The 14,786-nt window shown below is 41.7% G+C and overlaps 1 pseudogene; it reads right to left on the bottom strand.

The window, feature by feature from the left end:
• Positions 1 to 9,278: 9,278 nt before the first annotated feature.
• LOC130844433 (elongation factor 1-alpha 1-like) lies at positions 9,279 to 10,580 on the bottom strand (annotated as a pseudogene).
• Between the last annotated feature and the right edge of the window lie 4,206 nt (positions 10,581 to 14,786).

Consider the following 14,786-nt stretch of genomic DNA (forward strand, 5'->3'; position numbering starts at 1 on the left):
ATTCAGATATCAAGTAGCCACGAGGGGTGAGTGCAAGACTTTGGGTGCTAGAAAGCCCAGGTTTAAAGTACTGGGATTGTAACATAATTGTTTTTTGTTGTCCTAATATGTAACTAAGGAAACCTTTTTTATCTTCCTCGTCCCTGTTGTGCCCTAGACACACACTAGTGAACGGTTCTCACTGTCATACACGTGAGTGGTGTGGCGCCACATTGCATAGCTGCAGGGATGCCGCTTTGTGTTTTGTGACAGTGGCGCCCCTGGATTTGGTCCACAAGGAAGCCCTGGCTAGTTTAGTGCATGTATCTTTAGAGTTCTTAATTGCAGGCAGCAGGAATAGCAAGCTGGCTCACTAACACCAAAAATGGAATTTATTGGAAAGAAATAGAGTAGAGCACTGGGTCAGTATGCAGGCTTGAGAAACAGACTTGACACCAAGGGAAGCCGGGCAGCAGGCAGCCACCAGGGCCTGCTTCAGCGAGGCCTGGCCTAGGCCGTCCCTGGCTCTGCCGCTTGCAACACCATTTCCCCTCTGGCTCCACCGTGTTGCTGCCACTGTCCTCCCATCGCTGTCACTGAACAGGCATCACTGCCACCAGCTGGAAACTTCCCAGCTGCCCCTGAGGAAGTGTGATTCTTTGACACTGTAGCGGGGCAGGTGTGTGTGTGTGTGTGTGTGTGTGTGTGTGTGTGTGTGTGATTTGCTGACCTGGGTCACATGCCCACATCATCAAGTCCAGGATGGGAGAGTCTGCCCCTTCAGCTCTAATAGTAGTTACTGCCAACCAAGACTCACACAATGAAAAATTCCTCAAAAATAGGAAATAAGGATTAAAAACCTCTTTATTACATTCTAATACTGTGGCTGCCCAATACCCAATATATGCTATTTCCTGTATTTGCCTTTTAACAACAGTTTTTTGGCCTAACAGTATCTATATCCTACGTAGCCAACTCCAGATGCAGTCATTTCCCCCAAAGGAGAAAATCTAAGGCTTTTTTCTTTCTTTCTTTCCTTTTTTTTTTTAGTCTGAGGTGAGGTTTATTTTGGAGTTATTTTATTTTATAAATTTATTTCCTTATTTATTGGCTGCATTGGGTCTTCATTGCTGCACACGGGCTTTCTCTAGTTGCGGCGAGTCGCGGCTGCTCTTCATTGTGGTGCATGGGCTTTCTCATTGTGGTGGCTTCTTTTGTTGCAGAGCACAGGCTCTAGGCTCTTGGGCTTCAGTAGTTGGGGCACGTGGGCTCAATAGTTGTGGTGCATGGGCTTAGTTGCTCCTCAGCATCTTCCTGGAGCAGGGATCAAACCTGTGTCCCCTACATTGGCAGGCAGATTCTTAACCACTGCGCCACCTAGGAAGTCCTTGGAGTAATTTTAGATTTACAGAGAAGTTGCAAAGACAGTACAGAGGATTCCCATATGCCTTTTACCCGTAATGTATTAACCTTGCATGACTGTGATACATTTGAAAACTCAAGGTCTTTGTTAGCTCTGGAAACTGGCATCAAGTCAGAACTCTTAGGGGTGTGTGTCTCTCTTTTAGTTCTATCATAGTTTTGCTTACTGTTCCAAAGCAGTGGGGAAAGGGGAAGGAGATGAGAAATTAGCTGAAATAAATGCACACACACACACACACACACACACACACACGACACAGCAAGAAAGGATATAGCTGTTCAGAAGGTGAAGGGAAAATTCAGGTAAATTGAGATATAGGGAGGTTTGCTGAAGACACAGGGGGAGGAGTTGGGGTGTCGGCAAGAGATTGGGGACCAGACAAGGGAATGTTGAGTGTATGGGTCCACCTGAGAAGCTTGGAGACACAATGGCTAGGAAAGCAGTTCTGGTAATTTCTTAGGGGAAGGCAACTAATCAGGTCCAGGCACTCTGTCCTCAGCTGCAACATTAGAGGGGTGTCATGTCTGGGGATGGCAGCCCTACCCGAGAACATGTGCAACTCTAGGGATCCCTGTTTTGGGTGTGTGGAGAGTCTTGGTAAGGGAGTCTTTATGGGAACACAGGAAGCTCTGGGGGATTTTGTGAATCTTGCTGAGGGTGAGTCCTGAGTCTGGCAGATGGGCTGTCATTAGGAAAACATGACCTGCTGAGGTGTGGTGCCATGGCTGCAGGAAGAGGCCCTTAGAAACTACGCCATGCTTTCAAGCCTCTAGATCCAAGCCCTGAAGGCTTGTTCTCCAGCATGCAGGAGGCACTGTGCCACTGGAGGAGTGTGAGGACCTAAGTGGTCCTCTCTGAGTCCTTCAGAAGCAGGCACATCTCTGTGAGATCTTCCATGCATTCCTGGTGTAGCCCAAGATAGTCTGTATTAATTGGAAAAAAAGTTCCCTAGTATTTGGCCACAAGTCAAGTCTTAACAATTTGCAAAATACTAATTGCTAACCATAATTCAATAATTCCTTTTTAATCGAGTCCCTTTGAATACACACACACACACACACACGTGTGTGCACACACACGATTTAAAATAATTGACGAATTAAGTAGAAATTATAAAAATCTCAATAAAATAGAGATAGAAGATAGTTTTCTTAACTCAATAAAGGAATCTAAAAAAATTACAGCAAACATGCATAATGATCATGGGGAACACTTTCGCTGGTGTTAGGAGCACGGTAAGGGTGATAGCACCAGCATAATTAAGTATCGCCCTGAAAGTGCTAATGAATATAATACTTTTAGAAAACAAAACTGAGTTCTAAAAGGATAAGAGGTTTATTTACCATAATTTCTAAACAGTACAACCTCCTTTAGAAAACTAAGAAAATCAGTAGAATTAGTAAGCACAGTTCTGCATGACTGGTGAAGAGGTTATCTACCTCTTAAAATCAGTGTACTAACAATTAGAAAATATGATAGGAACAGTATTCCATTCACAATAACAGCAGAAACTATAATATCCCAGAGTAATTTTTAACAAACTTTATGGAGAAAAAACAAAGCTTTTCTAAAGAATAAAGAGATACATCCATGTTGACAGCAACTGCCAAGAAATGTGATTTACAGAACAAACCAAACCAGATCCTGAAGTATGAGATAAAATGTTCAAAATCATTAATAATCACAAGCAAATAAAACAATAATGACCCATCACTTTATTAGGCTGGTTAGAAAAGGTTGGCGGCAGGGGATGGGGGCGGGGGAGAGGAAGATGCATGATGCCAAGTGTTTGCAGGCATATGGGGATACAGGACCCTAATGACGGAGGCTGTGTCAACCCTGTTCACAGTCTGAAGGTCTTTGGCCATTCCAGTAGTGCACATCCATCCAGTGCATGTTCATGGTCACAGTTTTTCAGCTCCCCACTCTGCCCCCACCCAGTTTCCTGCTCTGGTCAACACCAAGGTTGCCTATCTGTTACTCCCTGCAATTGGGCGGAGTGGGGGTAGGTTTAGATGCTAAACGCCTTTATTCTGAGAGGGTCCTTCTTTGAGGTCCTAGCTCATTGTGGGACTGACTCCTGTGCACTTCCAGTTTGCAGCATCCAACACTTCGATGGCCGAGGGAAGACCGTATCTGCCCTGCAGTGTGCCTCAACCAACTCCAGAAGTGGGAGTAGCCTGGTGCAGGTGAGGTGCCAACCAAGGGAGAGAGGAGAATGGCTGAGGGAATTTGAGAAAGTGTACAAGTTTGTGTCCCAACTCAGTCCACGCTTTGTACCACTCACGTCCTCCCATTATATACAACCCTCCTACTGTAATGAGGCCTGCTGTCCCCCAGGCCCCCTCTATTGAGAATGGAGACATCCTTACGCTACAAGTCGGATTAGAGACCCCAAGCTGGTGACCATTTCTGATCCGGAAGCCTATGACAAGAGTGTTAGTGAAACAAGGTAGAGTCCCCTCTGCTGGATTTCCTCCACCCAAATGAGTGCTTTGGACAGTCTGGGTTGTTTGCTTGGTGTGGTGCCCCAGCCCTTCATCCCCAAGGTGTTGGTTGTGGTTGTTTCCCGTGCTCATTGAAAGTCATTTCTGGGTATAAGAAAGATAGCCCAGCTACTTACCTCAGTTCCAGACACACGCCACCCTACTCACATTACACACCAGCAATCTAGTCCCTGATGTTTGTCAGTTATAACCCTAATCATGATAGTCATTCCTTTCTTTGCCTGTTGGGCCATGGAAAAAGAACAGAAAGTACTCAGGTGGTAATCACAGCTTCCACTGAAGAGGAACAATTTCAGTGACTCCTGAAAGAACTGTCTCCACTCCTACCTCCAGAGGAACTAGGGCCTACAACACTGAGAGCCTAAGGTGGCACGAATGGGAAACAAAAAATAAACAAGTGGGCTGCTGGGTGTAATAATAAAACGGCCCACCGCTATACCTGTTGGTTCTCAGACTCGTGTATTCTAGCTATAGTCACACTGTCGATCATTGGTCATTGGTTCAGAGTACATACCACATCCTGCATTGGAAGATTGTGTCCAGACGTCACTAAGTGCTGTCTCCCCCAGCCAGCACCTTAGCTGAGCCTTCAGTAAGGCCATCCCACCATTGTATCAGGCCAGTTACTTGATGATGGACAAGTGACAAAGTCAATGCATTCCATAGTCATGGGCTCATTGTCACACCTCTGATGTAAAATGGGTCCTTTTGTTCTGAGGCAGTACTGTGCAAGATACCTGGATAAGGCATTCTGCAGGTTTGGGGGGTGATGCAGGCAGAAGTATGGGCAGGGTTCATGAGGCCAAAACACTGCCCTGTGATTAATGGTGCCAAGTCAAGAGCTCAGCATCAGTCAGCAACTACGTCAGTGTTGACAGAGGAAGACGTTGTTGGGTCCATGCTGAGCTGTGACCCTTTACACTGTCCACGGTCCCTTTGCTCAAGGACTGGGTTGGTAAGAAGAGTCTGCCTAGCAGCCAGAGGACCACCATCCCATCCTCCTGACTACTGAGAGCTTTCTCTGAAATGCATTGGTCTCTGTTGATCTTTTAGGTAAAACAGATCTGCGTACTGTTCACCCACTTACATACCTCTTCCTCAGACCTTCAGTTTTGATCCTTCCAAGCCCTTGAGAAGCCGAAGCCATTAGCCACTGCCAAAAGCATATATCTGTACCTCCAACCACTTTTCTTTCCATATGAATGAATGACTGAGCCACTCTGTGGCTTTTGGCCCATGTGAAGGACTTCCTTTTATATGTCTTTCAGGGATATCCCCAAGTGGTGCTGAGATGAGGCAGCAGTGCAGCGGGCAACCATTTTCAGCAAAAGCCTACATAATGAGGCGACCTAGTTAGGATCTGCACCTGAGTCCTTTCCTCATGTGCTGGCTAGTTGTAGGGCCATGAGGCCTGGTGCTGGTCGAGGGAGAGGCAGCAGTGCAGCAGAGGCAGGTGATGTGGGAGTCTGGGTAATTTACTTGGGCCGTGTGGTCCTGTCCAAGCTCAGCGCCAACTGGGCCACTACTTTTGCACAATAGATCACTGCGGTGCACACCAAATCTTATGATTCATTGGAATAGATCACATCCAGCTCATGAGGTATAACTCGTATCAACTGTCACTTTGTGTCATGTGACGGGGTGGTTTGTTGCTACCAGGGCACAAGAGATGTTCTGTAAATGAAGACTGGTTTTCTTCTGTGGAGGGTGTAGATTTACTCCCAAATTATAATGGTCTTTTTTGTGGCTCCCTACTGAAACTTTCCCCTATTGGAACTTTCTAGATTCCTTCCCATTAGATATCTCTAGCATCATCTGACCTGCTGGGTTATATGACCAAGAAAGAGGGAAACTTGTGCCACAACGAGGATCTGGTTGTGGATCTGATTGTACAGCCATCTCTTGCTTTAGGCCCCTAAAAATTTGGCAGCCTTTGGGGTTATTCAATAACTGAATCAGAGAAGTATTTCAAAATTTGGTACTTGTTTCCTCCAAATTCAAATGCCCAAGAGGCCCACCAGGTGCCTTCTGTTGTTTTTGTTTTACTGTTCAGATATTTGAGGTGCAGGAGCGTGTCCTTCACCTGAGGGGAAACATCCTGACATGCCCTAGACCTTGCTTGGGGCATGGTTACTCTGGCATATGGTCACAGGTTGTTCCTGTGAGAAAGGATTGTGGGGATATTCACTGCATATATTTGTGACGGAGTTACAGGCACTTTACTCAAGTGGAACTGACCTTTTCCATCAGGTGCTCTGGATCTGTACATTTAGGTCTGGAAACTGGGTGTGGGGCCTTAATTTTCCATTGAGGTGGAAGACAGTTCACACATTCTCACTTTTCTCTGTTTATGTAAGTATACTAGCGCCCTAGTTGGCTCTCCATTTAGGGAATTGTGATGTATCAACCACCACTTCAGATCCTGCAGGTCAAACCACCTTGATTGCCACTCCAAGCCTGCTGGTCCTTAGCTTGCCAGGATGGCTTCAGGTGTTTTTACCCCAGTAAGAATCCTCAAAGATGAGTGCCCTATGTCAGTGTCGTCTCCAGTCTTAAATTCTGCCTTCCGTTGTCCTACACCAAGATCCACTTTTACGCATGCTCCCAGGTCCTATTATTAGGCAGGTCCTATAATTATTTTGCTATGAAGGCATTTTTTTTTTCTGAGGCAGGGTTTGTATTTCTCAGTCTGGGCTTTGCTGGTACCTGGCTCTTGATATAACCCTAGAAGTAATGAGGAGTAGGCCCTGAGAAGAACCAACATCATCTTGCAAGGCATCCACCTCAGGTAAGGCTGATCATCCCTGATAATGTGGAAGGGGCTGTTTCTGCCATCAGGAAGAGCTCAGGGAAATTTGGGGGTGGGTTCAAGATTCTCAGATTGTTCACTCAAATATCCCAACTCCAAATCTTAGAGTCTTATTCTTTCCATATCTGGGCCTAATTTTTATATGAGACCTGCTGAGACTGTACATTTAGTCTCTTTTGCAGCTCTGCCACTTTTATAATCAGATCCTGAGCCCGATTTTCAGCAACCTGCCCTGTGGCTGCAGAAGATAAGGTTCTCTGGTTTTCAGAGAATAGCTTAAGTTGAAAGGTGGCTGTCATCTACTTTTTGTAAAATGACAAGATATTGTATTTCATCCAAGTACTAGAGGGGAAATTAATCTCAGATACGTCGTTGACCAAGAGAGAAAGAAGCAGGAGTTATAGAGAATCTAAGAAGGTACACAGAGTTTCCATCCCAACATGGACATCACTTCTACAGCTACAGAATATATTTTCTTTGCAAGTACACAGGAAAAGAAGAAAGAAAGGAAAAAAGAAAAGAAAGAAAAAGAAAATATATACTTGGAAATAAACTCTCAATAAATGTCAAGGAACTAATATTACATGAATTATGTTCTCTGGCCATAATAAAATTATTTTAGAAGTAAATGACAAAAATATAATCAGAAGTTCCCATATGTTTTGAAATTAAGAAGCATACAACAAAATAACCATGTCTAAGAATACACTGAAAGAGAAATTTGATAATTTTTGAACTAAATGATGAAAAAGTATTATCAAAATCTGCAGAATGCAGCTAAACTAGTATTATGTAAATTTTATAGTCTTATGTGTCTATATTCAGAGGGGAAAAAAAGGCTGAAAATTAATGAGCCTCCATCCATCTAAAACTGTTAAAAAGAAAGAAAAGGAAAATAAATAATAAAAGAACAGGAAATGAAATCATAAAAACAATAAGTTCATAAAATAGAAAAAGTACATAATAAAATGAACAACAAAGGTTAAAATTTTGTTCTTTGACAAGACTAACAAATTGACAACTCCCTAGCAAGATTAATGAACATTTTTTTAAAAAATCACAAAAAGCCAATTTTCGGAAAGTAAGGGACATCATTAAAGATACTATAATAATAGGAAAAACAGAAAATATGAATAATTATATGCTAGTAAATTTTTAGTTTGGATGACATGGATAAATTCTTAGGAAAGGATTACCCACCAAAAGGAACAGGGAACTTGAATAGTCCTATATTCATTAAAAACAGAATTGAACAGAGTTGAGAGTTTCCACAAAAATTAGCAGAGAAGATATATAGATGGCAAATAAGCACATGAAAAATGCTCAGGATCACTAGTCACTGGGCAAATGAAAATTAAAACCACAACTACTAATATAGGTAAAAATTTTAAAGGAAAAAAAAAATCCCCAAAATGACAAACGTTGACAAGGACGTAGAACAACAGGAACTCTCATACACTGCTGGTGTGGATGCAAAATGGTACATCCACTTTGGAAAAGAGTTTGCTAGTTTCTTATGAAGTTATACATGCACTGTAGGAGTCTAACTTTTTGTTGTTGTTCTTCTGATGTTTGATAGCTTTTAAGCCTAACACCTCTCTCCTCCCCTCTGTCCACATCTGAGCAAGAAGACAAGACCTCAGCTCAGGTGCTCCCTCCCTTGATTATGGGAGGCTTAAACCACAAAAGCCCCTGCCCATGCTTGGAACTCTCACCCTTGCCCCACCCAACAACCACCATAAAAACTCCAAGCTTGGCTCCTTTCCTTCGTCTTTCAAGCCATTTTTAGAATGGCTTCATAGCTATCCTGCTCTCCCCAGGAAACCTCATAATGTACTCAGTCTTTCCTTGGTGTATGGGTGGCATTATCAGTCTCGACATCCAAAGCAAACTTGGCAAATATACCTTTGCAGGGTGACCACCATATCCACCCAAAGGCTTGAGCAAGGATGTTTATAGAAACTTTACTGATAATAGAGACTAGGAACAACCCAAATGTGTATCAACTGGGGAGTGGATAAACAAATTGTGGTTCATCTACACAGTGGAATACTACTGAACAATAAAAAGGAACAAAATTCTGATACACGCAAGCATGAATGAATCTTAAAAGTATTATGCTAAGTGAAAGAAGCCAGTCACAAAGGCTACATATCTATGATCCCACGTATAGGACATTATTGAAAACACAAAACTATAGGAACAGAAACAAAATCAGTGGTTTCTTGAGTCTGAGGGCAAGGAGAGGGGATCAAATACATGGTGGCATGAGGGAACCTTATGGGTTGAAAACAAATGGTCCACAAAACATTCTCTTTTCCTTCTGAAGGCTTTACAATGCATTGTTATCATTAACCAGTCTTTTACTATTAAACTTAAATGGCCAATTGAGACAAACAGTTCTGGGACCATTCTTTCACCTCTGATTAAGACTGAAGTAGCAGTATTGAGGGTAATATTCATTTAGCCTTCTGACCTTTCTGGGCACAACTGGTGACCTTGCCAGCTCCAGCTGCCTTCTTGTCCACTTCTTTGATGACACACACAGCAATCGTCTGTCTCATGTTACAAACAACAAAACAGCCTGGGGCGGGGAATAGTCAGAGAAGCTCTCAACACACATGGGCTTGCCAGGAACCATATCAACAATGACAGCATCACCACATTTCAAGAATTTGGGGCTATCTTCCAACTTTTCTCCAGATCAATGATCTATCTTCTCCTTCAGCTTGGCAAACCTGCAAGCAACGTGAGCTGCATGGCAAGCCAGCACAGATGCATATCCAGCACTGATTTGACCTGGATGGTTTAGGATAATCACCTGAGCTGCCTTCATTGGCGGGTCATTTTTGGTGTCATCAACCGCACCACCATGATGAACATCTTTAACAGACATCTCCTTGGCATTGAAATCCACACTGTCCCCGGGAAGAGCTTCACTCAAATCTTCATGGTGCATTTCAACAGACTTGACTTTAGTTGTTATTTTGATTGGAGCAAAGGTGACCACCATTGCCAGATTTGAGAACACCAGTCTCCACTCAGCCTGCAGGAACGGTATCAATACCACCAATTTTGTAGACATCCTGGAGGGGCAGAAGCAAGGGCTTGTCTGTTGGACGAGTTGGTGACAGTGCAATCCAGAGCTTTAAGCAGTGTGGTTCCACTGGTATTGCCATCTTTACATGTGAGTGTCTATCCTTTGAACTAAGGCATGTTAGCATTTGTCTCCAGCATCCTGTCACCATTCCAACCAGAAATTAGGACAAATGCTGCTGTATCAGGATTGTAGCCAGTTTTCTTTATGTAGGTGCTGACATCTTTAATGATTTCCTCATATATCTTCTGGTTGTAGGGTGGCTCAGTGGAAGCCCATTTTGTTAACACCAACAATTAATTGTTTCTCACTCAGTGTGTAAGCCAGAAGTGCATGCTCATGGGTTTGCCCATTCTTCGAGATACTTGCTTCAACTTCACCATCACCAGCAGCAACTATCAGGACAGCACACTCAGCCTGAGATGTGCCTGTAATCATGCTTTTCATAAAGTCTCTGTGTCCTGGGACGTCAGTGGTGGTCACGTAACACTTGCTGGTCTCAAATTTCCACAGGGAAATATCAATAGTAACACCATGCTCACATTCAGCTTTCAGTTTATCCAAGTCCCAGGAATACGTGAAGGAGCACTTCTCTATCTCAGCAGCCTCCTTCTCAAATTTTCTGATAGTTCTTTTGTCAATCCCACATTTGTAGATCAGATGGCCAGTAGCAGTAGACTTGCCCAAATCTATGTGCCCAATGATGATGATGTTGGTATGTCTTTCTCTTTCCCATTTTAGTTTAGGTTTATCAGTGGTTTTCATGACACCAGTGCAAAATTATTGTGAAAGTCCAATAATATAGTTTAAAAATAGACAATATATCATAGTCAAGACAAATTTATCCTAAGAATATAAGGTTGGTATAAGATTAGAAAATCTATCAATGTAAGTCACCACTTTAATGGATAAAAGGATAAAAATCATACGACCTCAAAAGATCCAGAAAAATGACTTACTAGAATTCATATCCATTTATGTTGATAGAAAGTCTTAGCAAACAAGAAATAAAAGGTAACTGTTAATTTTATAAATGTTCCTATAAAAAAGCTACCACAAAGCATCCTTACTGATGCAACATTGAAATCTTCCCCTTTGCAACCAGGAACAAAACAATCCACTATTACTTCTGTTGTTTAACATTTTTATTGGAAAACTGAGCCTGAGCAATAAGGTAAATAAAAATAAATGCACAGTGATTGGACAAATGAAAGAACAGTATATGCTTTTTGGAAATAAGATGACAATGTATGTACTAAATTCAAAATGAGCTTACAATAAACTACAACATTGATAAGATATTTTAGCAACTTTGCTGGATAAAAAAATGAAAAGATAAAAGTCTGTGTTTCTACATACCAGCAATTTATAAAATAAAATAGATATTAATTATAATGGAATAACAAAGTTAAAAGTACCTGGAAATAAGTGTACCAAAGTGTGTACAATCTTTTCAGGTAAAATTATAAATCTTTACTTAGATCTATTAAAGAAGACCTAAGTAAATACAGAATTTGTTTTGTTTTTGATCGAAAGGCTCAATGGTGAAGATAAATAACTATATTTAATGTAATCCCAACAAAATCTCAACATACTTTTTCTCTGGAACTTGACAATCTGATTCTAAAATTTATATGCCAATACAAAGAGCTAAGACCGGAGTGATGTCAGCACAATGGCTGAATAAGATATCTCTTACACATACCCCCTCCCACAACAAAAACTTGACATCCATTCATGGACGAAAGTACCCTTGTTGTTGCTGTGGGATCCAGCACCATATGCAAAGGACCTGAGAGGAGTCTTGCTCACTGTGGTCTCATGTAACAGGAGTACAGAACTCAGAACCACCTATGGATCTTGCAGTGGCCCATAAACTGGCTCCAGCTCCATCTTGGCCATAATACAGAAGGCCTCGGAGAACCCTAATGACCTTGCAGAGGTCCAGGAGTCCAATGGAGAAGTTGTAGCACACCATTGGAGCAAGAGAAATCTGAGACTGGGTGCATCGGAGAGAGTAAGAGGAACCAATTGATTTTACTCACATAAACCTTCTCCCAAGACAGCACAGCTCAGTTTCAAGACAGATTTTCTCAGCCCATGATTTCTTCTATGGGGAAAGTGGGAGCATATGAGTGAGCACCTGGCTTCTCCAGCTATGCAGGATGCTGCTAAAGAGGTCCATTTCTCTCTGGCCCCATTCAGGGTACTGAATAGTGAGCTGCATAACTTGGGGGCTAGTAGAGGAAAACTGGACTTTCAGTGGGCAGTAAAGGGATGTAGATCCTATTAACTGCATTGTGAACTCCAGCAAGAAACCTGCCCTGAGCCACTGAGAATGCCTTGCCCATGGATCCCCCAGACTGGCCCACAAGTATCCCCAGCACACCATGCATCTCACCCATACCCTGTGGCTTGCTCCCTGTGTGAGCTTCCAATGGCAACAAGCAAACTTTGACAGGCAGCTGGTAAGCATGTGCAGAAAGCCAGCCCAAATCTGTGGGCAAGGGAGAGATCACAAATTAGAGCTTTAGCACTGCTTTTGGGAAACAAAAGAGAAGCCATCAACACCCAGCCTGGTGTGTTGCAGGATCAAAGGAAGTCACCCAAGTTGAGAATTCTGCCACAATGAGGGAGCAAGAAGTGCAGAGCAGCTATATCCTAGAAGGTCTGAGAAAACCTCAGTACACTAGCAGGGCTGATGGAAGTTATTTATCTTCCAAAGTCAAACAATAAAGACTGGAGGCATGGCTGCTACTTTAAATGTGAAGACAGTAATACAAGACTTCAAGGAACATGAAAAATCAAAGAAACATGATATCAACAAAGGATCAAAATAATCTTCCAGTGACTGACTCTAAAAATGTGGAGATCTGTAACTTACCTTATAAATAATTTTAAATAGCTGTTTTCAGGAAGCTCTATGAGCTACAAGAAAACACAGAAAGACAATTCAGTGAAATCAAGAAAACAACATGAACAAAATGAGAAGTTTAACAAGGAGCTAGAAATCAATTTTTTTTAAAATTCTGGGGCTAAAGAATACAATAAATGAAATGAAACATGAAATTGAGAACACTGACAACAAAATAGATCAAGCAGAAGAAAGAATCTGATTTGTGAAGGAGAAGACAGGATCTTTGAAATTATTCAATCAGAGGAGAACAAGTAAAAGTAAAAGATAAAAAAGAGTGAAGAAAGCACACATGAATTATAGGATACCATCAGGAGAAGCATCTGAGCATTACTGGAATCCCAGAAGGAGAAGAGAAGGAGAAAGGGTCAGAATGCTTATTTAAAAATATAATGGCTGAGAACTTCCCAAATCTTGGGAAGAGATTTGGCCATTCAAGTCCATGAATATCATAGGTCCCCAAACAAATTCAACTCAAAAAGGTCTCCAAACACATTATAATAAAACTGTCAAAAATCAAAGGCAAAGAGAATTTTAACAGAAGAAAGAGAAAAGAAGTGTATCACCTACAAAGGAACTCCTATAAAGCTACTAGCAGATTTTTCAGAAGCCTACAGGCCAGTAAAGAGTAGGACAGTATATTCAAAGCATTGAAAGAAAAAAACCTACCAATCAACACTACTTTATACAGCAAAATTATCCTTCAGATATGAAGGATAAAGATGTTCCCAAACAAGAGCTAAGTGAGTTCATCACCACTAGACCTGCCTTACAAGAAATACTAAAAGGAGTTCTTCAAGCTGAAATGAAAGGATGTTAGTGAATAATAAGAAAACATAGGAATATATGAACACGCTGGTAAAAATAAGAGTATAGTCAAATACAGAATACTCTAATACTGTATTATGGTAATGTGTTAACAACCACTTAAATCTAGTATAATGGTTAAAGGATAAGAATATTAAAAGTAACTAGAGGGACTTCCCTGGTGGTGCAGTGGGTAAGACTCCATGCTCCCAGTGCAGAGGGCCTGGGTGCGATCCCTGGTCGGGGAACTAGATGCTGCATGCATGCCGCAACTAAGAGTTCACATGCCGTAACTAAAGATCCTGCACATTGCAACAAATATCCCGCATACTGCAACTAAAAAAAAGATCCCACATGCTGCAACTGAGACCTGGTGCAGCCAAATAAATAAATATTTTTTAAAATAAATAAAAATAACTATAACTACAACAATTTGTTAATGAATACACAATATAAAAATGGGTAAATTGTGACATCAAAAACAAAAGACGGGAAATAAAAGGTAGAGTTTTTCTATGTGCTTGAACTTAAGTTGTTACCAGCTGAAAGTATATTGTTACATCTATAAGATGTTTTATGTAGGCCTTCATGATAACCACAAAGCAAATACCTGCAGAGATATACATAAGCTAAAGAGAAGAAAATCAAAGCTTATGCAGGACTTCCCTGGTTGTCCAGGGGTTAAGAATCTGCCTTCCAATGCAGGGGACGCAGGTTCCATCCCTGGTCAGGGAACTAAGATCCCACATGCCATGGGACAACTAAGCCTGTGCACCACAACTACTGAGCCCATGCTCCTCAACAAGAGAGAGAAAACCTGCATGCCACAACTAGAGAGAAGCCCATGCACCACAGCCAAGAGCCCACGCACTGCAACAGAAGATCCTGCACACCACAACAAAGATCCTGCATGCTGCAACTAAGACCCAGTGCAGCCAAAAATAATATATATATATATATATATATATATATATGTAAATAAATAAATAAATTTGGAACAAAAATCATATGCTATGGAAAATCATCAGTTCACAAAAGAAGACAGCAAGAGAATAAGAAAAGAACAAGGGAACTACAAATCAGCCAGAGAAAGTTAATAACATGGCATTAGTAAGTCCTTAGCTACCAACAATTACTCTAAATGTAAATGGATTAAATTATCCAATCAAAGGCATAGAGTGTCCAAGTGGATGTAAAAAGAAGACCCAACTCTATGCTACTGCCAGAGACTCACTTCAGCTTTAAGGATA

This window comes from Hippopotamus amphibius, chromosome 2 (genome assembly GCF_030028045.1).
Source record: "Hippopotamus amphibius kiboko isolate mHipAmp2 chromosome 2, mHipAmp2.hap2, whole genome shotgun sequence".
Lineage (NCBI taxonomy): Eukaryota > Metazoa > Chordata > Mammalia > Artiodactyla > Hippopotamidae > Hippopotamus > Hippopotamus amphibius.